At 45.3% G+C, this 23,315-nt stretch overlaps 1 protein-coding gene and 1 pseudogene across 1 annotated transcript in view; one reads left to right on the forward strand and one right to left on the reverse strand.

Moving 5' to 3' along the window:
* The window catches only part of LOC144697486 (uncharacterized), a 352,987-nt gene that overhangs the window by 61,126 nt on the left and 268,546 nt on the right, over positions 1 to 23,315 (forward strand). The window lies entirely within an intron of this gene.
* LOC144698490 (uncharacterized) lies at positions 8,664 to 16,502 on the reverse strand (annotated as a pseudogene).

A 23,315-nucleotide genomic window follows, 5' to 3' on the forward strand; every position in this document is an offset into this window, starting at 1 on the left:
TTTACACCGAGTATTTGGAAACTCCTTTTACAGGGGCTTAGAAGGGGAGGATTTACACACAGTAAACTCAAACCCAGAGAAATGTTTATCTCTTCTCAATTTCTATCCTGGACTGATAGTGATGGGTTTTTTAAGAATCTTTATTTCACAGGATATTGAAAGGGAAGGATTTGCAGACGGGAAAACTCAAGCCAAACAGCACATCATGATCTGATACAGTCATTTGATTCACCAGGACCTGAATATCATCAGCCTTTGGCTGTGGAAGGAAAAAGGTTTGTCTGTTCTGTTTGCGAGAAAAGATGTTAGTTATCAGTGTGACTGGAAAAGCACCGAGATATTCAAAATCCTGGTTAGACTGCACCAGACGAACTAAATACTGCACCGAAAGAGGCCATTCAGCCCATCGAGTCCATGCCAGCTCTCTGTAGAGCAATTCTGTCTGTTTCATTTCACCTGCTCTATCTCAAAGCCCTGCAAGTTTATTTCCATCAAGTGCACATGCGCTGTCACCATTTTTGTAGGGGGCAATATTTGTGAAAATGTTTCAATGACAGAATGGGAACAACTTGCCCAACAAAATGCTTCATGCTTTGAGTTGCAATGTCTTATTGATGAGGCAGAACAACGATTCATGTCAAAGTCTGTGACATCAATCTGTATTTATATTGCGCCTTTAACATAACTTTCCAAGGTATTTCACAGAAATGTCACAAAGCAACATTTGACACTGAGGCACATAAGGAGATATTAGGGCAGGTGACTAAAAGCTTGGTCAAAGAGGTAGGTTTTTGGTAGTTTCTTAAAAGAAGAAAAGAGAGGTGGAGAGGTTTGAGGAGGAAATTCCAGAGCTTATGTCCTAGGCTAATGAAAGAATGGTCACCAATGGTGGAGAGATAGGTGGGAAAATATGTCATGAAGAGGACATAATGAGGTTGTAGACCGATATAGAGGTGGAGTGAGTGGGCAAAAATCCAGCAGATAGAGTATAATGTGGGAAAGTGTGAAGCTGTTCACCTTGGCAGGAAGAATAAAAAAAGCAGAGTATCACTTAACTGGAGAATGACTGCAGAATTCGGATGTGCAGAGGGATCGAGGTATTCTAGTGCATGAGTCACAAAAAGTTAGTATTCAGGGACAGCAAGTAATTAAGAAGGCAAGTGGAATGTTATCCTTGATTACGAGAAGAGTTGAACATAAAGGTAAGAATGTTTTGGTTCAGTTATGGAGAACATTGGTGAGACCACATCTCGAATATTGTGTGCAGTTTTGGTCTCTTTATTTAAGGAAGGGTGTAAATGCATTGGAGGCAGTTCAGAAAAGATTTAGTAGATTGATACCTGGAATGAGCGGGTTGTCTTTTGAAGAAAGGTTGGACAGACTGGGCTTGTTTCCACTGGAGTTTAGAAGAGCAAGGGGTGACTTGAGTTAAGTAGGTCAGATCTTGAACAGCCTTGAGTAGGTGGACGTAGGAAAGGATGTTTCCGCTTGTGGGTGAGTCCAGATCGAGGGGGCACTATTTTAAAATTAGGGGTCGCCCTTTAAGGACAGAGATAAAGAGAACTTTTTTCTCTCAGGGGGTTGTGCGACTTTGGATTCTCTGCCTCCAAAAGCGGTGGAAGCGGGGTCATTGAATATTTTTAAGGGAGAAGTTGATAGATCCTTGTTCATCAAGGGAATAATAAGTTATTGGAGGTAGATGAGGATGTGGAATTCGAAATACAAGAAGGTTAGCCATGATCTTATTGATGGTGGAGGAGGCTTGAGGGGCTGAATGGCCCACCTCTGCTCCTATTTTGTACGTTTGTATACCAAGAAGAGGAATGAAATAAATTTCCAAACTAATGCTATTACTAAGCTTCTTTCTCTCACCTGAACAGGTTCGACGTTCATCTGTGACACCAGAGAAGAGATCCAATGTTCTGCCTACAACATCCAGGACCTCTGAAGACATCATCTGGCTACTCTCAGTTAACTCCATCTGTAGGAGAAGCTCTGCAAACTCTGTTTCTTGTTCCCAGGAGATCAGTCTAAGCTCTGCTGTGACACTAAGCAAGGGAGACAGTGTTCCTGTACATGGGGGCAGGTAATTATTCACCTCCACATCAACCAATCTCTGAATTCCCATCTTTCTCCATCCAGCCTCCACACACACCATTGAGTTCAGACTGGAGAGAGAGGGTTTAAATGCTTAGGCTGTGACAAGTGTTTTAAAAATCCACATTCACTGATGTTTCACCAGGCCATTCACTGCTCTCACTATGGGTGGAGGTTCAGGTGATTGTTCATCCTGCTGCTACACCAGTGAGTTCACACCGGGGAGAGGTCATTCACCTGCTCCATGTATGGGGAGGGATTCACTGATTCATCCAACCTGTTGACACACAAGTGAGTTCACACTGATGGAAGATCTTTTGAATGTCTGGATTGCAGGAAGTGTTATAAATGTTCAGTGGAGCTGATGTGCCATCAATGTGTTCACACTGATGAGAGACAGTTCAGATGCTCTCACTGGGTTCAGGTGATCATGTGAGCTCAGTGTCCACAAGTGCACTCACACTGGGGAGAGAGGCTGTTCACTTGTTCCTTGTGTGAGAAGAGATTCACTTAGTCATCCCACTTCACTACAAATCGACTTGTTCACACTGAGAAGAAACCTTTTTAAAGTTCTCACTATGAGCGGAGATTTGAAAGCAAAATGGATTCGCTGAAACACAAACACATTCACACTGGGGAGAGGCTGATCACCTTCTGTGTATGTGGGAAGAGATTCACTCAGTCATCTCACTTACTGAGACACGAGTGGGGTTAGATTCTGCTGTCATTGCTGCTGTCAATCACATCAAGGACTGAACCATGTTCATTCTGAGAGTTGGGGTATGCTTCTGCTCATGTTAATAATCCCTGTAACTGGGCTGGTGTTTAATATTCTGGATAAATGTGAAATAAATCACTTACATTTCAAGCACATTGTTGTAGATTTTTGTCTTTCCCACTTGGGTGTTTAACATCACCTGGCTGGTGCTCAGAAAGGACAATCTAGGGGGAGGATCATACCGTAGGAACAGAAATTCAGCCTGGACACAGTCCCTCAGGGTCACACTGAAAGGGACAAATAACACTTTGTTCTTTCTCATCTCTCTTAACTGACAGCAAAGTCCCCATGAGGGTTAAACCTGACGTGTGTAAGAAATGGGTAAGAAATGTGTCCCAGCCACTTTCTTCCATGGTTCAGAGATCCGAGACATGGAACAGAAGTATCCTATACAAACGTGTTTGGAGTCCAGAAGAACAGCAGTGAACGCTGAAAACATACTGTCGAACCAGAGATTGGTGTAAAAGTGTCATCTGTCTCTGGTTGAAAATGAAACTGAGGTTTAAGTTGAATGGATAAATTGGTAACCAGGGTTTCACAACGACTCAACGCAGGATTCAACCATCCGGCTGCACGATTCGTTACAGAACTCGCTGCTGTCTTGGTCCTTCAGCCTCGAAGTTCCCTTTCTGTTGGTTTCCACAACAATCAATCACCACTCGCCAACATTATACTGTCAGATGGAGTTCAGGGGCTGGGAGAAAGAAAAAAAATTGAGGGCATGAATCTGAGTTGGGAAATAAGATTACCATTTTAAAATAATAAAAATAATTACTGCAATTAATATATTCATTTTGCGCATGATAGTAAGGAGTGGGAATAGATAATGTTCACTGCTTTGTGCCCTTTTATTTATCATTTATTGTGACAAGTGATCTTTCCCTCTCTTGATTGCATAAATGGCGATTCCTTCTACCCAGAAAGTTTAGAGCGGGTGAACACGGCCTATCTCCATCAGAAGGGCACAATCGTGCATGCGCCGGAAGGCTTCGCCACCATTGCCGTCCTCCTAGCGCGGAGCATGCGCGGTGGGGCTGCAGGAAGCTGGGCAGGGACGAGCGCAGCCTTAGTAACAGCGAACAAATATTTATAAACTAATGGAGATTTCTTCCAATGGACGAGACTTTACCCAGCATTCGCCGCGGTGGAGAATGTCCCCTATCTTCACAACAGGGGTGCTGTACGCATGCGTTGTATTCCGAGCATGCGCAGAGTGAGTGCTGACGATGGGGAGACACTTTTTTGTCGCTTGGCAGCTGATCAGAGGCGGAGGCGGCGGCGGCGGCGGGGGGAGAAAGTTCATTTACACCCGGTGGAGGTCGCAAACCCCCAGTGGAAACCTGGAGCTCGCGCGTCTGCAGCTCCGGGGCTTTTACCTGGGATATCTGGGAGGGGGCATCGAATGGAGCTTTGTGGGTAGAGTTTAGGAATAAAAAAGGGGCAGCCGCATTGTTAGGTGTTTATTATAGACCCCCAGATAGTCAGCGGGAAATTGAGGAGCAAATAGGTGCACAATTTGCGGAGGTGTGTAAAAACAATAACAACAGGGTGTTATTATTAGGTGATTTCAACTTTCCCAACATTAATTGGGGTAGACATAGTGTAAAGGGCTTGGATGGAGTGGATTTCTTGAAATGTGCACAGGAGAACTTTTTAGGTCAAGAGGGTCCAACAAGGGACGGCGCAGTGCTGGACCTAATTCTGGGGAATGAAGCCGGACAGGTGGCTGAGCTGGTGGTGGGGGAGCATTTTAGTGATAGCGACCACTACATGGTACAACTTAAGCTTGTTATGGACAAAGAAATAGACAAGTTGCAAAAAAAATGTTTGAGATTGGGGGAGAGTGGATTTTAGTAAAATAAGGCAGGATCTGGCCAAGGTAGACTGGGAACAACTACTTGTGGGGAAATCGACAGAGGAGCAGTGGGGGGCATTCAAAAAGGAAATGGGGAGGATACAGGCTCAACATGTTCCCTCTAGGGTGATAGGAAGGAGTAACAAGCCCAGAGAACCATGGATGACCGGAGATATTCAGGATACAATGAGAAGGAAAAGAGAGGCTTTTAGCAGGTACAAGGGAAGCAAATCAGCAGAGGCATTAGTGGAGTACAGAAGTTGCGGGGTGGAGCTTAATAAAGCAATTCGGAGAGCAAAGAGAGGATATGAGAAAGCTCTGGCTGGTAAAAGTAGGCAAAATCCCAAGATATTCTGTAAGTATATCAATGGGAAGAGGATAACCAGGGAAGGAGTAGGGCCCATTTGGGACCAAGGGGGCAATCTATGGGTGGAGCCAGAGGACATTGGTAGAGTGTTGAATGAGTACATCAGATCCGTCTTCACCCAAGAGAATGAGAATGAAGGTATCGAACTCGGGGAGACTGTGAGGTTCTTGAGCAAATTGATATAGGGAGTGACAGGGTGTTGGAGATGTTGGCAGGCTTAAAAGTGGACAAATGTCCAGGTCCGGATGATTTGTGTCCCAGACTGCTGAGGGAGGCAACGGAGGAGATCGCAGGGGCTCTGACCCAAATTTTTAATTCCTCTTTGGCCACGGGGAAGGTGCCAGAGGACTGGAGAACAGCTAACCTGGTTCTGCTATTTAAGAAGGGTTGTAGAGATAAGTCAGGGAACGACAGGGCAGTGAGTCTCACGTGAGTGTTAGGGAAACTACTGGAGAAAATTATGAACGAGAGAATCTATCTCCACTTGGAGAGGCAAGGTTTGATCAGGGATAGTCAGCATGGCTTTGTCAGAGGGAGGTCATGCCTAACAAATTTGATTGAATTTTTTGAGGAGGTGACCAGGTGTGTAGATGAGGGCAGTGTGGTTGATGTAGTTTATATGGATTTCAGCAAAGCCTTTGACAAGGTCCCACATGGGAGACTGATAAAGAAGGCAAATGCACATGGGATACAGGGTAATTTGATAATGTGGATTCAAAATTGGCTTAGCTGTAGGACTCAGAGGGTGATGACAGAAGGATGCTTCAGTGACTGGAGGCCAGTGTCCAGTGGTGTACCACAGGGATCTGTGCTTGGTCCCCTATTATTCATCATTTATATAAATGACATAGATGACTATATGGGGGGTAGGATTAGTAAGTTTGCGGATGTCACAAAGATTGGCCGGGTGGTTAACAGTGAAGTTGAGTGTCTTGGGCTACAGGAAGATATAGACAGAATGGGCAGATAAGTGGCAGATGGAATTTAAACCTGAAAAGCGTGAGGTGATACACTTTGGAAGGAGTAATTTGACTAAGAAGTATTCAATGAACGGCATGAAACTAGGAAGTTCTGAGGAACAAAGAGACCTTGGTGTATGTGTCCATAGATCTCTGAAGGCGGAGGGGCATGTTAGTGGGGTGGTGAGAAAGGCATATGGGACACTTGCCTTTATCAATCGAGGCATAGATTCTAAAAGTCGGGAGGTCATGTTGGAGTTGTATAGAATCTTAGCGAGACCACAGCTGGAGTACTATGTGCAGTTCTAGTCACCACATTACAGGAAGGACGTGATTGCACTGGAGGGGGTGCAGAGGAGAATCACCAGGATGTTGCCTGGGATGAAACATTTCAATTATGAAGAGGGGTTGGATAGACTTGGGTTGTTTTCATTGGAGCAGAGAAGACTGACGGGCGACCTGATCGAGGTGTACAAGATTATGAGGGGCATGGACAGGGTGGATAGGGAGCAGCTGTTCCACTTACTTGAAAGGTCAGTCACAAGGGGACATAATTTCAAGGTGAGGGGCAGGAGCTTTAGGGGGGATGTGAGGGAAAACTTTTTTACCCAGAGGGTGGTGACGGTCTGGAATGCATTGCCTGGGAGGGTGGTGGAGGCAGGTTGACACTTGGCACATCGTAACATTCAAGGCTATGGGCCAAGTGCTAATAAATGGGATTAGGTAGGTAGTTCAGGTGTTTCTCACGTGTCGGTGCAGACTCGATGGGCCAAAGGGCCTCTTCTGCACTGTGATTCTGTGAACATGTAATCATGTTTATCTAATTTTATTTCCGAACTCAGATTCATGGCCTCAATTTGTTTCTTCCTCCCATCTCCTGAACTTTATCTCACAATGTGATGTTGGTGAGTGATTGTTGATGGTTCCGGAAACCAAAAGGAAGAGAGGTCAGAGGACCAAGAGAGCAGCAAGTTCTGTAACAAATCTCAGGGCTTGAGGGCTGAACCTGAGTTGACCAGTCAAATGAGTCTTTGGGAAACCTTGGTTACCAATTTATCTTTTCAACTTAAACCTGCTGTTTCATTTTCAGTCAGGAACAGATCACAGTTTTACATGAATTTATAATTTGACAGCTCGTTTCCAGAATTCACCGTTGTTCTTCCTGACCCTAAACACAGTTGGAAAGGAGCGTCCTGTACCGTGTCTAGGAGCTCTGAACCATGGAAGAGAGAGACTGGGACACATTGCCCACACACCTCAGGATTAAGCCACACGGGGACTTTGCTGTCAGTGAAGAGAGATGAGAAAGACCAAAGTGTTGTTTGTCCCTCTCCGTGTGACCCTGAAGGACTGTGTCCAGGTTGAAGTTCTGTTCCTGCTGTATGATCCACGACCCAGATTGTCCTTCCTGAGCTCCAGCCAGGTGGTGTTAAATACCCAGGTGGGAAAGACAGAAATCTACAACAATGTGTTAAATCAAAGCTGATTTATTTGACATATTTCCAGAATATCAAACTCCAGTCCAATCACAGGGGTTAATAACATCAGCAGAATTCAGTCATGGATGTAACAGCAGCAACAACAGTAGAATCCAACCTCAGCAGTCACTCATGTGCCAGCATCTGAGACGACTGAATGAATCTCTTCCCACACACAGAGCAGGTGAATAACCTCTCCCCAGTATGAATGTGTTTGTGTGTCAGCAGATCCATTTTGCTTTGAAATCTCTGCTCATGGCCAGAAGTTTGAAAAGATTCCTTATCAGTGTGAAGAAGTTGATGTGTATTGAGGTGGGATAACTCTTCTCACACATGGAGCAGGTGTATGGTCTCTCCCTGGTGTCAGTGCGCTGGTGGACCCTGAGTTCACATGATCGCCTGATCCCAGTTTCACAGCGAGAGTTCACGAACGGTCTCTTGTCACTGTTGAAAGCACTTCAGCCCCACGGAACTTTTCTAACACTCCCTGCGATCCAGGCATTTAAAATATCTTCCATTGGTGTGAAATCACTGATGTGCCAACAGGTTAGATTAATCAGTGAATCCCTCCCCACACATAGAGCATGTGAATGACCTCTTCCCAGTGTGAACTCTCTGGTGTTCCAGCAGGATGGACAATCACCTGAACCTCTTCCCGCAGTGAGAGCAGATGAATGGAGTGGAACCGGAGAGAATGCACTGGGGAAACATCAGTGAATGTGGGCTTTTAAAGTTCTTGGTACAATCTAAGCATTTGAACCCTTTCTCTCTTCAGTATGAACTAACTCATATGTGTGTTTGTGCGCGTGTGTGGAGGCTGCATGGACAAAGCTGTGAGTTAGGACTCAGACAAGGGGGAAGTTTGACCTTGTGGGCTAGTGGAAGGGAAGGAAGCAGCAGAGGCAGCTGATCAGATTGTCTCAATCTTAGTGAAAAAGAAGCTCCATGAGTTCCTCAAACATGTTGTTGGAGGTGAGGATGGAAGAAACAAGGGAGAGGGAGAGCCCTTCAAAAGAAATTAACTTGTCTTCGAGATTTAAAAAAAGACTTGCCACAATGTGTATAACACAAAGCTGATTTATGTGATTTGAATACATTGTAGTGAATATAATTCATATGTTTTGGAATATAACTTTTAGTTTCAGGAATTAAAGTTTCAAATGTAAATAAATGGGGGCATCAGGTTAAGAAACTGGTAAACACAAAACTGGTGCCAATGCGGCTGAAGATGTGGGTAATGGAGAGGAACTGGCTTGTGTTAGAGATATTAAAAGACTCAACTCAATGTGTTTAACACAACCTGATTTATTTGACTTTCATCCAGAAATCTTATAACTGGGCTGGGGTTTATTAACATCAGCACAAACAGACCCCAATGAACTTCAGTTCTGGATGTGATTAACAGCAAAATCCAATCACTGTAGTCACTTGTGAACTCCCTGGTGTCTTAGCAAGTTAGATGAGTTAATGAATTCCTTCCCACACTTGGAGCAGATGAAAGGCTTCTCCCCGGTGTGAACTCGCTGGTGTACAATGAGTTGAGATGGCCACCTGAACCCAGTCCCACAGTGAGAACACCTGAACGGTCTCTCGTCAGTGTGAACACGTTGATGGGACATCAGGTCCCCAGAACATTTATAGCACTTCCCGCAGTCTGGGCATTTAAAAGGTCTCTTGTCAGTGTGAACTCGCTGGTGTGACTGCAGGTGGGTTGAGGTAGCGAATCCTTTCCCACAGTTTGTGCAGGTGAACGGCCTCTCACCTGTGTGAACTCGCTGGTGTCTCAGCCAATGGGATGAGGTAATGAATCATTTTCCACACTTTGAGCAGGTGAACGGCCTCTCCCCAGTGTGAGTGCGCTGATGTTCAGTGAGGTGCACTGGCCTCCTGAACCCAGCCCCACACTGAGAGCACCTGAATGGCCTCTCGTCAATGTGAACCCGTTGATGACGAATCAGCTCCCCGGAACTTTCATAGCACTTCCCACAGTCTGGACATTTATAAGTTCTCTCGTCAGAGTGAACTAGCTGGTGTGTCCATAGGTTCGATGACTGAGTGAATCCCTTTCCACACTCAGAGCAGGTGAATGGCCTTTCCCCAGTGTGACTTCTATGGTGTTGTTGTAAGTTGGATGACCTAGTGAATCCCTTCCCACACTCGGAGCAGGTGAATGGTCTCTCCCCAGTGTGAACCCGCCAGTGTCTCAGCAGATCAGATGACAGAGTGAATCCCTTTGCACACTCAGAGCAGGTGAATGGTTTCTCTCCAGTGTGGCTGCGCTGATGAGTTTCCAGCTTAGACAGGAAATTGCATTCTTTCCCACAATCCCCACATTTACACGATATCTCCCCATTGTGACTGCGCTTGTGTCTCGACAGACCAGATAATCGGCTGAAGCCGCGGCCACACACACAACAGATGTGCAATTTCTTCCCACTGTGAACGGTGCTTTTTCCTTCTATGTTCAAAATCTGATGTTATTCAGGTTACGATAAATTGGGCGACTCTGTGAGACCTTGGTGTGGTGTTTGGTTTCAGCTTCCCAACTGTAAATCCTCTCCTTCTAATCCCCTGTGAAATTGATTCAAAACAGAAAAAAAAGGAGTGAGAGAGAACCCACAAAAACACAAAGGCAGGTTGTGAAATTGAGCTGAATGAAACTGGTAACCTGTGGGGCCGGCACCTGGAAAATTGACCATCAAAGCTGCTGGACCCAGCTCGTTCACTAATGCTCATCAGAACAGGGAACCTGCCAACTGGTCAGAATCAATACAAAACTCCAGCATCTATGGGAGGAAAGAAAGAGGGAGATAAAGAGGCAAGGGGTGAAGGAGAGGGATTTTTTATATCTACATTTCTACCAGAACGTTGACAGAATCTCCCAAACCCTCAAAGTCCATTAGCTAGAAGGGCCAGGGTAGCAGGTGTATGTGAACACCATCACCTCCAAGTTCCCCTCCAAGTCACACATAGACATGACCGTCTGACATCTGGTCCTGGATGAACACAAATTCCCTCCATTTAAATATTGGGAAGACTTAATTCATTGCCTTTAGTCCTGTTAGGAAATAGAGATAGTTTAATTATGTTATCTTTGTATTTGTGGGTATTAGGAATGAGTTTTAGTTTTAAAGTTTAGGTTTGATTTGTTTTTCTGTATCTGCGTGTTAAGAAAGGTCAAATATTTTAGTTTCATTTTAAAAGGCTGCTTGCATTTCTAATGAGATGTTTACCCTCCCTATAAAGTAAAAGTAAATACGCAAGAGTAGAAACAACAGTGCTGTTGCTTAGCACTTGGGGTGGGGGGAGGGAGGCGGGGTTGGTGTACAGATATGCAGGTTCCTCCCACAGACACACAGAAGAAGAAAGGCAGCAGTTTAATTTGGAACCTGTTGGAGTTCAGCTGGTTTTGAAGTTGCTGCCAGCGAGACTGGAGCAAAGGGGACAGATAGAAGTTCCAAACTAATGAAAACCCCTAAAAATCCAGGAGAGTGGAAAAGGGGAAGACCTAAAAGAGATCTTGCAGGCAAAGGATGGACAGGAACCTGGGAAAACATCCTGTTACGTGAAGTTAAGAGTGAGGGGCAGAGAGAAAGGCTCCAAGCTTCAGATTTAAAATGAGAACAACTTGCAAGAAGGTTCAAAGAGACAGCTGAAGGTCTGTACTACTTTGCTATGGGCACGTGAAGCAGTTGTGTACTGTTGACGGCTGAGTTGGTGAGAGAGTGCATGGAAGACAGCTTGAATGCATGTGGTTACCCAGGGAGGAGGAACATTGGAAGGAAAGTTCGAAACCCTGGAGGTGAACGCTTGTGGATGATGTCTGAGAGAAAACGTCAGTTTGGGAGAAAATTCCAAGGCGAGGTTTTGGAGAGTGGAGATTGGAAACTCTCGTGTGGAGGACAGAATTCAGTGAGACTGGTTGGCTCACTGTGTGACAAGCGTCTGGGGGGAGTTGAGGAGAGATCCAAAGCATCTGGTTGAGGTGACATCTTTCACTTGAGGTCAGAATGTGGTATGTCTGACGACACGGTGCTTTAGGTTTATATAGATTAGGTATTTACTGTGTACATTAAAGTATAAGATAGTTTTTGTGACTTGAGTTATCCTTACAAATCTGTATACATCTGTAAAGGTATAGGTGTGAGTGAAGGAGTATTGTAATATAGTTCATCTTTTCTTGTTGAATAAATGTTTTATTCTGCTGCTAAAAGTTCATCAGCTGACCCCTGTGCCTCTGTTCAGTAGCTGCTCTCCACATATCTATACAAACAAATAAAAGTCAGGATCCATCAAGCGGGGTTCCAGTCTGGGATCAGGCTTGTCCAGGGGTAACCTCAACGGGAATCATCACAAATCCCCCCGACAAACTGCACTCCCTAACCATCAATACCATCCATCTCTTTTGCAACTTTGAGGCTGAACCAGACTGTTCACAATCTTGGTGTCATATTTCACCCCAAGCTGAGATTCTGACTACAGATCAGGAAGACCATCTCTGTGCACCTCAGTAGCTTTCCCTAACTTCACTCCTTCGCTCATCTGCTGCTGAAACTCATCCATTCCTTTGTTCCCTCTAAACCAGACTGTTCCTAGCTGCCCACGTAAAGATGGGGTCATTTCAAACTCTGCTTCCCGTGTCCTTACTTGCACTAAGTCTCGTTCATCCAACACCCCTGTTCTCACTGAGCTACATAGGCTCCTGGTTAAGCAGCACCTTAAGTGTTCAAATTCCATCAATGACCTAGCCCCTCACTATCTCAGTAATACCCTCCATCCCTCCCAGATATCTGGGGGTCATCCAGTTCTGGCCTATTGAGCATCCCTGATTTTAATTGACCCACCATTGGCGGCCATGCCTTCAGCTGCCCAGGCCATAAGCTCTGGAATTCACTCCTTAGACGTCTCTGCCTCTCTCTCATCCTTTAAGACTCTTCATTTGATCTACCTCTTTGACCAAGCTTCTGATCATCTGCCCTGACATCTCCTTATGTGCCTCGGTGTCAATAATTGGAATGTAATATTCCTATGAAATACTTTGGAATATTTATTATATCAAGCGTGCTATATAAATATAACTTGTTCTTGATTTGGACATATATCATCACTGAATTAAAATCCTGTAACTCCTTACCCAACAGCACCTTCACCACAGTGGCTGCAGCGGTTTAGGAAGAAGGCCCACCAACACCTGACCAACACACAACTGGGGATTGACAATATCTGCTGGTCTTGTTAGTGACACCAAAATACCAAGAATGGAGCTGGCAAAAAAATCTCAGATGAAAAGGAACCGTAGAAATGTTTGTTTCTAAAACAATGCTCTTAAATGAATGGATAGTGTCCGTTTAGCAACCTGATCTCCCCCAGAATCTACCTCCCTTGACAGTCTCACGTTGGAAATTGCTGGGCCCGACTGTGTTCCAAAATCCTGGGGGTGAAATACACTCCAGCTCAAACTGATGCAAGAAATAAAGACCCCCATCCAACACCCACCCAAATTCAAACCGGCTCCGAATTGGTCTGTCTGTGTTTCTAGACTCGGTTCCAAAAAAAAACAATAAAACGAAAGTAAAACTCACCAAAGCTAGGTCTGAAATTAAGGGATAAAATACTTTAAATATCTAGCAGGTCAGGCGGCATCACTTGATTAAGAAACAGATGAAGAACGGCCTTCAGATTGCATGAAAACTCTTAGCGACAGCAGCAAAGTAATGGCGGTGAACAATGCCATGCGTCCCAGAAACAGCTCGATCGGAAAGTTGTTCATTTTCCCATTGAAGATCGGTTGTCGCAATGTGCAGGTGGCAACAATGGCGCAGAGTTAAAGAGGTGAAGAACTGCAGAAAAATATAGGAAGACACAACAGGTTTGCAGACTACACGGATAAATTGAAAATTAGATTCAAAATAGTGGGATGAGGGCGGATTGTGTCGCTGCTGATGGAGATAGACCGTATTCAACCTTCCGGAGCATCCTGGGTAGGATCATCCGCCATTATTACAGAACAATAAGCCGCGCTTCTGCGCTTGCGCACCCACACCAGGACCGAAACTTAAAGCCATCCAGAATCACCTGAACCTGCTGCCTGAAACTGGGAGTTAGAGAAGCAGGAAGAATGAGGAGAAACATTGTCATCTAACACTCATAGCATCTCCAAACCACCTTAATTCCCGGGATAGTGAGACAGAGTTCAGAAACACTCACCAACGCGACTCCAGTAAATCATCCACGAGGAAAGGGGGAAGCAGTGACTGTGCCTGCTCTGATATAGCCCCAGACCTGTCACTCAAACCCCCCAATTCCGCCCTGTTCACAGCTCAACCTACGAGCTTGCAGCTTCCTGCACCTTGACACCACCCTGCCCAGGGTGTGACAATCCAAGGTGAGTCATTTGTGTAACCAGGGGAGTGGAGGAGGGGTGACCTCCCGCCTTGTGCTGTGTCTCAAATGCATTCTTCCTCTCCTCCCCCAGGGCATTCTAAACACTGCATGCAGACGGCTGGTGGACCTTGGGGATCCTCACTGACCTGCACCCCACTCACGATTCACTCTGTGAACAGCTGTTGTTCTATTATTCTGCCACACCTTCAAGTAAGCATCTTCTATCATACAAGTCTTGTTTATAACTTGTTTAATTGTAGGGCAAATGAACAAAGGCAAGGAGGTGGCACTCGGTAAATATTTCCTTTTTGGGGACAATATAGACACGACGGGCCGAGCGGCCTTCTACTATGCTGCAACCATTCCACGATCTTCTGAGGTGTCTTTATCCCGCTGCTCCATTGCCAGTGATTCCCGCCTTCTGCTACTGTCTCTGGCTCCCTGTATAACCAAGTAATTCCCCGTCTTTCCCATGCTCACCCTGTGCAGTGTGTGTGTCAGACTTCCTCCGGACAGCTCCCCCCATCACTGCCCCATCCCATTTAACCATCAGCAGCTTTCTGTTTTTCTGGCTTTAGTTAAATCTAAAGAATTTCAGGATTTAGCTTCAAACTCGCCTTAACTGACTGTCGTAAATCTGAAACTCTTTGCCCCACACACAAGGAACGATTATTTTGTTAAAAGCCAGAACTCAAAATGCAGCTACTATTCTCCAGATTCTTCTATTTATGCACATCAGACCCGAATGGGGTTAGTTGGAAATTTAATCGTTTATTACAAAGTGAAAAGGGGACTCTTTACTCCTGAAGTTCAACAATTTTATGTCCTAATCTCTGGCCGCATTTTGTTTCTTGTTTCTTTGTGTCTTTGTTTTCCTCTCTCATTCCGCTCTTTATTTTCTTGACTTTACATTCACACGATTGCTAACATGCCATTCACACCTCGTAGAGACACATTTTTTGTATTTTACTTGTCCCATTACCACTCCCTTTGATCTCGCATCATGAAAACTTCTGTCAGTTAATCTCTCCAGCCCTGTAGCCTTTCACAGACCCTTCCTTGTGTTCTTCTTCCCACCTCCCACCTTTCACTTGCTCACAGACCTGAAACGTTAATTGTTTCTCTCTCCACAGATTCTTCTAGACCTGCTGAGAGTTTCCAGCTTTTACTGATTTTATCTCAGATTTTAAGTCTCCACAATATTTCCATTTTGTACAAGGCCGACACAGTGACTGATTACGCTGATTAACAAAGTAATTCATACATTCATTTCTTATTTGTAATTTATTTCTTGATCTGTGATTAATTATTGAGCTATTTATCAGTCATCAGTGTCTTTAAATGTACTTACAATTTCATCACTTCCCTGGTTTTCCTCACACTCCCTGGCACTAATATTAAATCCTTATTAATCTTAAATAGAAGGATCAGCCCAAAACCGACAGATGAGTCAGTGTGGGAAAGGATTTTTAAGTGGTGATTCAGGGCAAAATTAACAGACTTTTGGACAAATGTGGATGAATTAAGAAAGGCCAGCACGGATTTCTTAAAGCAAATCGGGTTGAATGGATTTGCTTGAGTTCTTTGATGAGTTAATAGAGAAGGATGATGTGAGTAATACGGTAGATGTGCACATGAACTTCTAAAAGGGGTTTGATAAGGTGCCATGTAACAGGCTTGTCAGCAAAGTTAAAGCCCACGGGGCGGAGGCAGCATGGGTACGAAGTTGACTGACTGACAGGAAACAAAAAGGCTGCCCACATAATGGTGGGAATTTCACGATGTGATATGGGTCAAATAAATCAACTTTGGGAGGGGAGAGGGAGGGAAGAGGGGGGAAAAGGGGGGGAAGAGTGGGGAAATGGGGGGGAAGAGCGGGGGAAGGGGGAGAAAAGGGAGAAAGTGCGGGGTAAGAACAGAAGGATAGGTCTCTAAAAGGCTGCAGGGCGGGAGAGATTAACTGACAAAAGGTTTCATGATGCAAGGTCAAAGGGAGTGGGAATGGGACAAGTAAAAACACAAAAGATGTGCCTAGATGAGGTGTGGATGGCACTTTCGCAACCGTCTGAATGTAAAGAAAATAAAAAGCGGAATGAGAGAGGGAACAAAGACACAGAGAAACAAGAAACAAAATGAGGGCAGAGATAACGATAGAAAATTGTTGATCTCAGTTTTGATTCCTTAAGGCTGTAAAGTGCCCCAGAAGATCGAAATCACTGCGAATGGAGCAGCGGGATAAAGACACATCAGAGATTCATAGAATTATCGCAGCACAGAAGGAGGCCATTCAGCCCGTCCTGTCTGTGTTGGCCCACGGAAGGGACAATTTACCTCATACCACGGCCCTGCCTTTGCCCCATAGCCCGGCAATTAACCAAGATTAAACAAGTCTGAAGCAAGATTTGTATGAAAGATGATGTTTATGCGAAGCGGTAGCAAAAAAAGGAAATCAGTTGGTTCACACAGTGAATCGCGGGAGGGTGCAGCATAATGTACCCGCGCAGGTCATTGAGGTTCCCGAACGGCCATCAGCCGTCTGCATGCAGTGTTTAGTGGGTCCTGGAGGAGGGGAGGAAGAATCCATTTGGGACACAGCACAGGGCAGGAGATCACCCCTCCCCCGCTCTCCTGGTGACACAAAGGACTCACCTTGGACTGTCCATACCTGGGCAGGGCGGGGTCAAGGTGCAGGAAACTGCAAGCTGGTAGGTTGAGCTGTGAACTGGGCGGGGTTAGGGGGTTTGAGTGACAGGTCTGGGGCTACATCAGAGCAGGCGCAGTCACTGCTCCCCCTTTTCCACGTGGATGTTTCACTGGAGTCGTGTTGGTGAGTGTTTCTAAACTCTGTCTCACTATCCCGGGAATGGAGGTGGTTTGGAGGTTGCTGTGAGTGTTGGATTATATTGTTTCTCCTCATTCTTCCTGCTTCTCCCACTCCCAGTTCCAGGCTGCAGGTCCCGGTGATTCTGGATGCGGGACAGTTCTTTTTATCCGTTTTCTGTTTATCTGTGTAGTCTGCAAATCTGTTTGTCTTCCTGTATTTTGCTGCAGTTCTTCACCTCCCTGGCTCTCACTGCGCCATTGTTGCCACCTGCAGATTGCGACGAGCGACCTTGGATTAGAAAAATAGACAATCGAGCGGTTTCTGGGGCACAGAACATTGTGGGAATATTGGCCGCCATTTGTCAACGGCTTTCACTGAGAGTTTTCGTTCAGTCTGAAGGCAGGTCAGTGACCTGAGACCCTTGCTCGGTTTCTTAATCGTTTTTTTCTGCCTGACCTGCTGGATATTTAAAGCATTTTATATTTTAATTTCAGATCCAACATTGCAGAGTTTTGCTTTCGCTTTATTGTTTTATAGAACCGAGTCTCGAAACACAGATAAAAGCAAAAGACTGCAGATGCTGGAAATCTGAAATCAAAACAGAAAAAGCAGGATACACTTAACAGGTCTGATAGAATCGGTGGAGAGAGAAACAGAGTTAATGTTTCGAGTCTGCATGACCCTTCTTCGGAGCTGTGCTGCTGTGAACTGGGCGGAGTTGGGTGTTTTGAGTGACAGGTCTGAGGCTATATCAGAGCAGGCACAGCCACTGCTCCCCCTTTTCCTGGTGGATCTTTCACTGGAGTTCTGTGGGCGAGTGTTTCTAAATTGTGTCTCGCTGTCCCGCGGCTCTTTTGGATGGGGCTCTGAACAAAACAGAGCTCTGAAAAAGGGTCATGCAGACTCGAAACGTTAATTCTGTTTCAGTCTCCACAGATGCTATCAGACCTGCTGACTTTCTCCAGCATTTTCTGTTTTGAATTCAGCCCAATTAGGAGCCGCTTTGAATTAGGGTGGATGTTGAATGGGGGTCCTCTTTGTTGCATCAGTTTTGAGCTGGAGTGTAGCTGGAGGAGAAGCTGCTGGGTTTAACCCCGAGGACTTTGGAACCCAGTCGAGCTCAGCAATTTCCAGTGTGAGACAGTCAAGGGAGGTAGATTCTGGGTGAGATCAGTTTGCTAAACGGACAACATCCATTCAACTTAAGAGTATTGTTTTAGTATCAAGTATTTCTGTCGTGCATTTGTATCGGAGATTTTTTGTTAACTCCATTCTTGGTATTTGGGTGTCACTAACAAGACCAGCAGATATTGTCAACCCCCAGTTTTCTGTTACAAATGCAAAAAATATTGGAAAAACTCAGCAGGTCTGACAGCATCTGTGGAGAGAAAGGCAGAGTTAACATTTCAAGTCCGTATGAGTCTTCTTCAGAGCTAAAGGGAAGTAGAAATGTGGTGAAATATGTACTGTTTAAGGGGAGGGTGGGTGGGTGGAACAGGTGAAACTAGATTGAAGGCCAGTGATAGGTGGAGGTAAGAGAGAGATTGCAAAGATGTCCTAAACAAAAGGTCAAAGGGTTGTTAATAGTGGTGGCACTGGCTAAAGAAGGTGCTAATGGTGACATTAAGAGTGGAAAGTAGAATATGATAATGGCTGCAATAGGGTAAGCACTCTGCAAAGTGACAGATGGTCTGAGTGGGGGTGGGGTGGTGGTGTGGGTGGGGGGGTGGAGGGGATCGTGGTGTGAAAAAAGATCGAAAATAGGCTGAAAACTAGGGATTAAACAATGAATAAAAATTGAAGTAAATTTTAAAAATAATAATGTAAATAAGTGGGAAAAAATTAAATTGAAAAATAAAAATGAATATAGAAAAAAGGTGGATCAAAAATGGGTGGGGAGAGAGGAGTGAGTTCATGATCTGAAGTTGTTGAACTCAATGTTAAGTCTGGGAGGCTGTAAAGTGCATAATCGGAAGATGAGGTGCTGTTCCTCCAGTTTGCGTTGAGCTTCACTGGAACATTGCAGCAGGCCAAGGACGGACATGTGGACATGAGAGCAGGGTGGGGTGTTGAAATGGCAAGCGACAGGGAGGTCTGGGTCATGCTTGCAGACAGACCGAAGGTGTTCTGCAAAGCAGTCACCCAGTCTGCGTTTGGTCTCTCCAATGTAGAGGAGACGGCATTGGGAGCAGTGATTACAGTAGACTAAATTCAGGGAAGTGCAAGTGAAGTGCTGCTTCACTTGAAAGGAGTGTTTGGGCTCTTGGACAGTGAGGAGGGGGGGAAGTAAAGGGGCAGGTGTTGCACCTTCTGCGTATGCATGGGAAGGTGCCGTGGGAGGTGGGTTGAGGTGCAGGGGGTGATGGAGGAGTGAACCATGGTCTCCCGGAGGGAACAGTCCCTATGGAATGCCGACAGGGGGTGAAGGGAAGATGTTTGTTGATGGCATCATGCTGGAGTTGGCGGAGAATGGTCTTTTGAATGCGGAGGCTGGTCGGGTGAAAAGTGAGGACAAGGAGGACCCTATCATGGTTCTGAGAGGGAGAGGAAGGTGTGAGGACATAGGCACGGGAAATGGGTCGGACACAGTTGAGGGCCCTGTCAACCACCCTGGGTGGGAAAACTCGGTTAAGGAAGGAAGACATGTCAGAAGCACTGTTTTGGAAAGTGGCATCATTGGATCAGATATGATGGAGGCAAAGGAACTAAGAGAATGGGATGGAGTCCTTACAGGAAGCAGGGTGTGAAGAGCTGTAATTAAGGTAGATGTGGAAGTCGGTGGGCTTGTAATGAATATTGGTGGACAGCCTATCACCAGAAATTGAGACAGAGAAGTCAAGGAAAGGAAGGGAAGTATCGACGATGGACCATGTGAAAGTGATGGAGGGGTGGAAATTAGAAGCAAAATTGATTTAAAAATTTCCAGGTCCGGACAAGAGCATGAAGCAGCACCAAAACTGTCATCGATGTACCAAAAAAAGAGTTGTGGGAGGGGGCCTGAGTAGGACTGGAACAAGGAATGTTCCACATACCCCATAGGGACAGGCATAACTGGGGCCCATGCAGCTACCCGTAGCCATACCTTTTATTTGGAGGAAGTGAGCCAAGTTTAAGGAGAAATTATTGAATGAGAACTAGTTCAGCCAGATGGAGGAGAGTAGTGGTGGATGGGGGTTGTTCGGGCCTCTGTTCAAGGAAGAAGCGGAGAGCCCTCAGACCATCCAATCCCTCTGCACCTCCATCCCCCACCAACTCTGAAGAGTCATACGGACTCAAAACGTTAACTCAGTCTTTCTCTTCACAGATGCTGCCAGACCTGCTGAGTTTTTCCAGCATTTTTTGTTTTTGTTTCAGATTTCCAGCATCCACGGTATTTTGCTTTTATCCCAGTTGTGTGTTGATCAGGTGTTGGTGGACCTTATTCCTGAACCACTGCAGTCACTGTGGTGAGGTGCTCCCACGATGCTGTTTGGTAAGGTGTTAAAGGATTTTCATTCAGTAATGATATATGTCCAAATTAATAACAACCTGTATTTATTTAGCACCCTGGGTAAAATAAAACCTTCCAATGTGGTTCACAGGAATATTATTGTGCAATATTTAATATTGAGGTACATAAGGAGACATCAGGGCAGATGATCAAAAGCTTGGTCATGAGGTAAGTTATAAGAAGAGTCTTAAAGGATGAGAGAGAGTCAGAAAGGTACAAGGAGGGAATTCCAGAGCTTATGGCCTGGGCATCTGAAGGCATGGTCACCAATGGTGGGTCAATTAAATCAGGGATGCTCAATAGGCCAGAATTAGATTAGCCCAAATATCTGGGAGGGATGTAGGTTGGAGGATATTATAGAGATAGTGAGGGGCGTGGTCACTGAAGGATTTCAGAACATGGATGAGAATTTGAACATTGAGGTTCTTCTTAACCAGCAGCCTGTTTAACTCAGTGAGCACAGGGTTGTTGGATGAACGAGATTTGGTGCAAGACTTGGTATGCAGAGTTTTGAATGACTCCATCTTTACGTGGGCAGATCAAAATAGTTCAGTTTAGAGGGAAAAAAGAAATGGATGAGTTTCAGCAGCAGATGAGCTGAGGCAGGAGTGGATTTAGGCAAAGTTACTGAAGTGGAAAGAGGCGGTCTTAGTGATATGTAGTCAGAAGCTCAGCTTGGGGTGAAGTGTGACACCAAGATTGTGAATAGTCTAGTTCATCCTCAAAGTTGCAGTAGAGATGGCATTGATGGCTAGGGAGTGGAGTTTGTAGTGGGGACTGAAGACAATGGCTTCACTCTTCCCAATATTTAAATGGGGAAAATTTCTGTTCATCCAGTACTGGATGTCAGACAAGTCAGGACGGTGTGTGACTTGGAGGGGAACTTGGAGGTGATGGTGTTCACATACACCTGCTACCCTGATCCTTTGATGTGATGGAGGATGAGGGTTTTTGAGATTAGAGCTGGCAGAAGTTTAGATATATTCAATCGCTCTCCTTCTGCCTCCCCCCCCACCCCCCCCCCCACCCCACCCCCCAGCACCCCCGCCGTTCTCCCATCTCCCTCCCTCTTTCCTCCCACAGATTCTGGAGTTTTATATAGCTCCTGGCCACTTTACAGGTTTCCTTCCCTGAAGGACATTAGTGACCAATTGTGTTTTTACAGCAATCAGCAGCTTTCATGGGCATTTGTTCCTATTGCAGGCCCCACAAAATACCGGATTCATTCAGCTCAGCTTCACAACCTGCCTTTGTGTTTTTGTGGGTTCTCTCTCACTCACCTTTGTTTGTTTTAAACTATTTTCACAGGGTTTGCAGTCCGGAATCTCAAACCCAACATCACTTCAGGATTTGACAGTGTCGCCCAATTTATCGTAACCCAAATATCATCAGATTTTAAAAATGGAAGTTAAAAGCACCATTCACGGTGGGGAGAAACTGTACACATGCTCTTTATGTGGACGAGGCTTCAGCCGATCATCTGACCTGTCAAAACACAAGCGCAGTCACACTGGAGAGAATCCATGGAAATGTGGGAACTGTGGAAAGAGGTTCAATTACCCATCCCAGCAGGAAATTCATTGGCGTTCTCACACCAGAGAGAGGCCTTTTACATGTTCAGTGTGTGAGAAGGGTTTTTCTGATTCATCCACCCTACAGAGACACCAGCGAGTTCACACTGGGGAGAGGCCATTCACCTGCTCCGAGTGTGGGAAGGGATTCACTCAGTTGTCCACCCTGCTGACTCACCAGTGAGTTCACACAGGGGAGAGGCCGTTTACCTGCACTGTGTGTAAAAAGGAATTTGCTGATTCATCTTCCCTACTTAAACATAAGCGATTTCACACTGGGGAGAGGCCATTCACCTGCTCCGAGTGTGGGAAGGGATTCACTCAGTCATCCCACCTGCTGAGACATCAGCGAGTTCACAAGTAACTGCTCGGCTTGGATTTAGTTCCTAATGATCTTCTTATCTGAAGCATATTCATTGGAGTGTGTTTCTTCTGATGTTAATAAACTCCAGCCCAGTTCTGTATAAAATTCAAATAAATCAGCTTTATGTTAAACACAGTGTGTTGAGTCTTTTTAAGATCTCTACCACAAGTTTCTTCCTTTTGAAGAGCTCTCCCTCTTCCCTGTCTCCTCTATCCTCACCTCAAACAAGTGTGAGGAGCTCATGGTGCTTGTTTGTCACTAAGATTCAGACAACCCGATCAGCTGCATCTGCTGCTTCCCTCACCTCCACTAGCCCAACGGGCCAAATTGTCTCTAAAGATTCCCCCTTGTTGGAGCCCGGAACTCACATGTTTCTCCCCATCTCCTCTCATATTGTCTCAAAGCTCTCTGTGTGCACCACCTGCTCCCCCGACTCTATTCCTACAAAACTACAGACCACTGAACTTCCCCATGCTTGCTGCCATTGTCAGTGGTTCTCTTTTCAGGTACTGTCCCTCTCTCCTTTAAATCTTCCACTATTACAACTGTCCTTAAATAAAAACAAACTCTTCACTCCTCCATCTTTGCATGCTGTCGCCCCATCTCCAGCCTCACCTTCCTTTCAACGAGCCTTAAACGTTTTGTAATCTCCCAAATCCATGTCCATCTTTCACAGAACTCCAGATTTGAATCCCGCCAATCAGGTTTCTGCCCCACCACAGTTCCAAAACAGTTCCTATCAAAGCCACAAATGACATCTTTTGCGGCTGTGACAAAGGTAATCCTTCCCTTCTGGTCCTTCGCAACCTGTCTCACCTTCCGGGAGCGGAGACATGCAGACCTGCGAGGGACACCTCTACTCGGGCAGTGGGCTGAGTTTGAAAACAATCCAAGAGTGACCTCAGAGGGAAACTGCAAGTTCATTGGTTGGTGAGAAGCTGCTATGAGGGAGTGTGTTTAAATAGCTTAAAATTAGAAAAACGTTTCATTTATAAAGAAGTAGTTACTTGGATTTCAGTAAGGAACAGTGGCAAAAGGGAATTAAATTTAATTCAAGTCAAAGTGAAATTGAGTACTTAAGTAAACCAAAGCAAGATGAAGTTAGCGGAAGTGTAGTAAAGGTACGTTTCTAGTAATTTATTCTATTT

Source organism: Cetorhinus maximus, chromosome 23 (assembly GCF_964194155.1).
Source record: "Cetorhinus maximus chromosome 23, sCetMax3.hap1.1, whole genome shotgun sequence".
In the NCBI taxonomy this organism is placed as follows: Eukaryota; Metazoa; Chordata; class Chondrichthyes; order Lamniformes; family Cetorhinidae; genus Cetorhinus; species Cetorhinus maximus.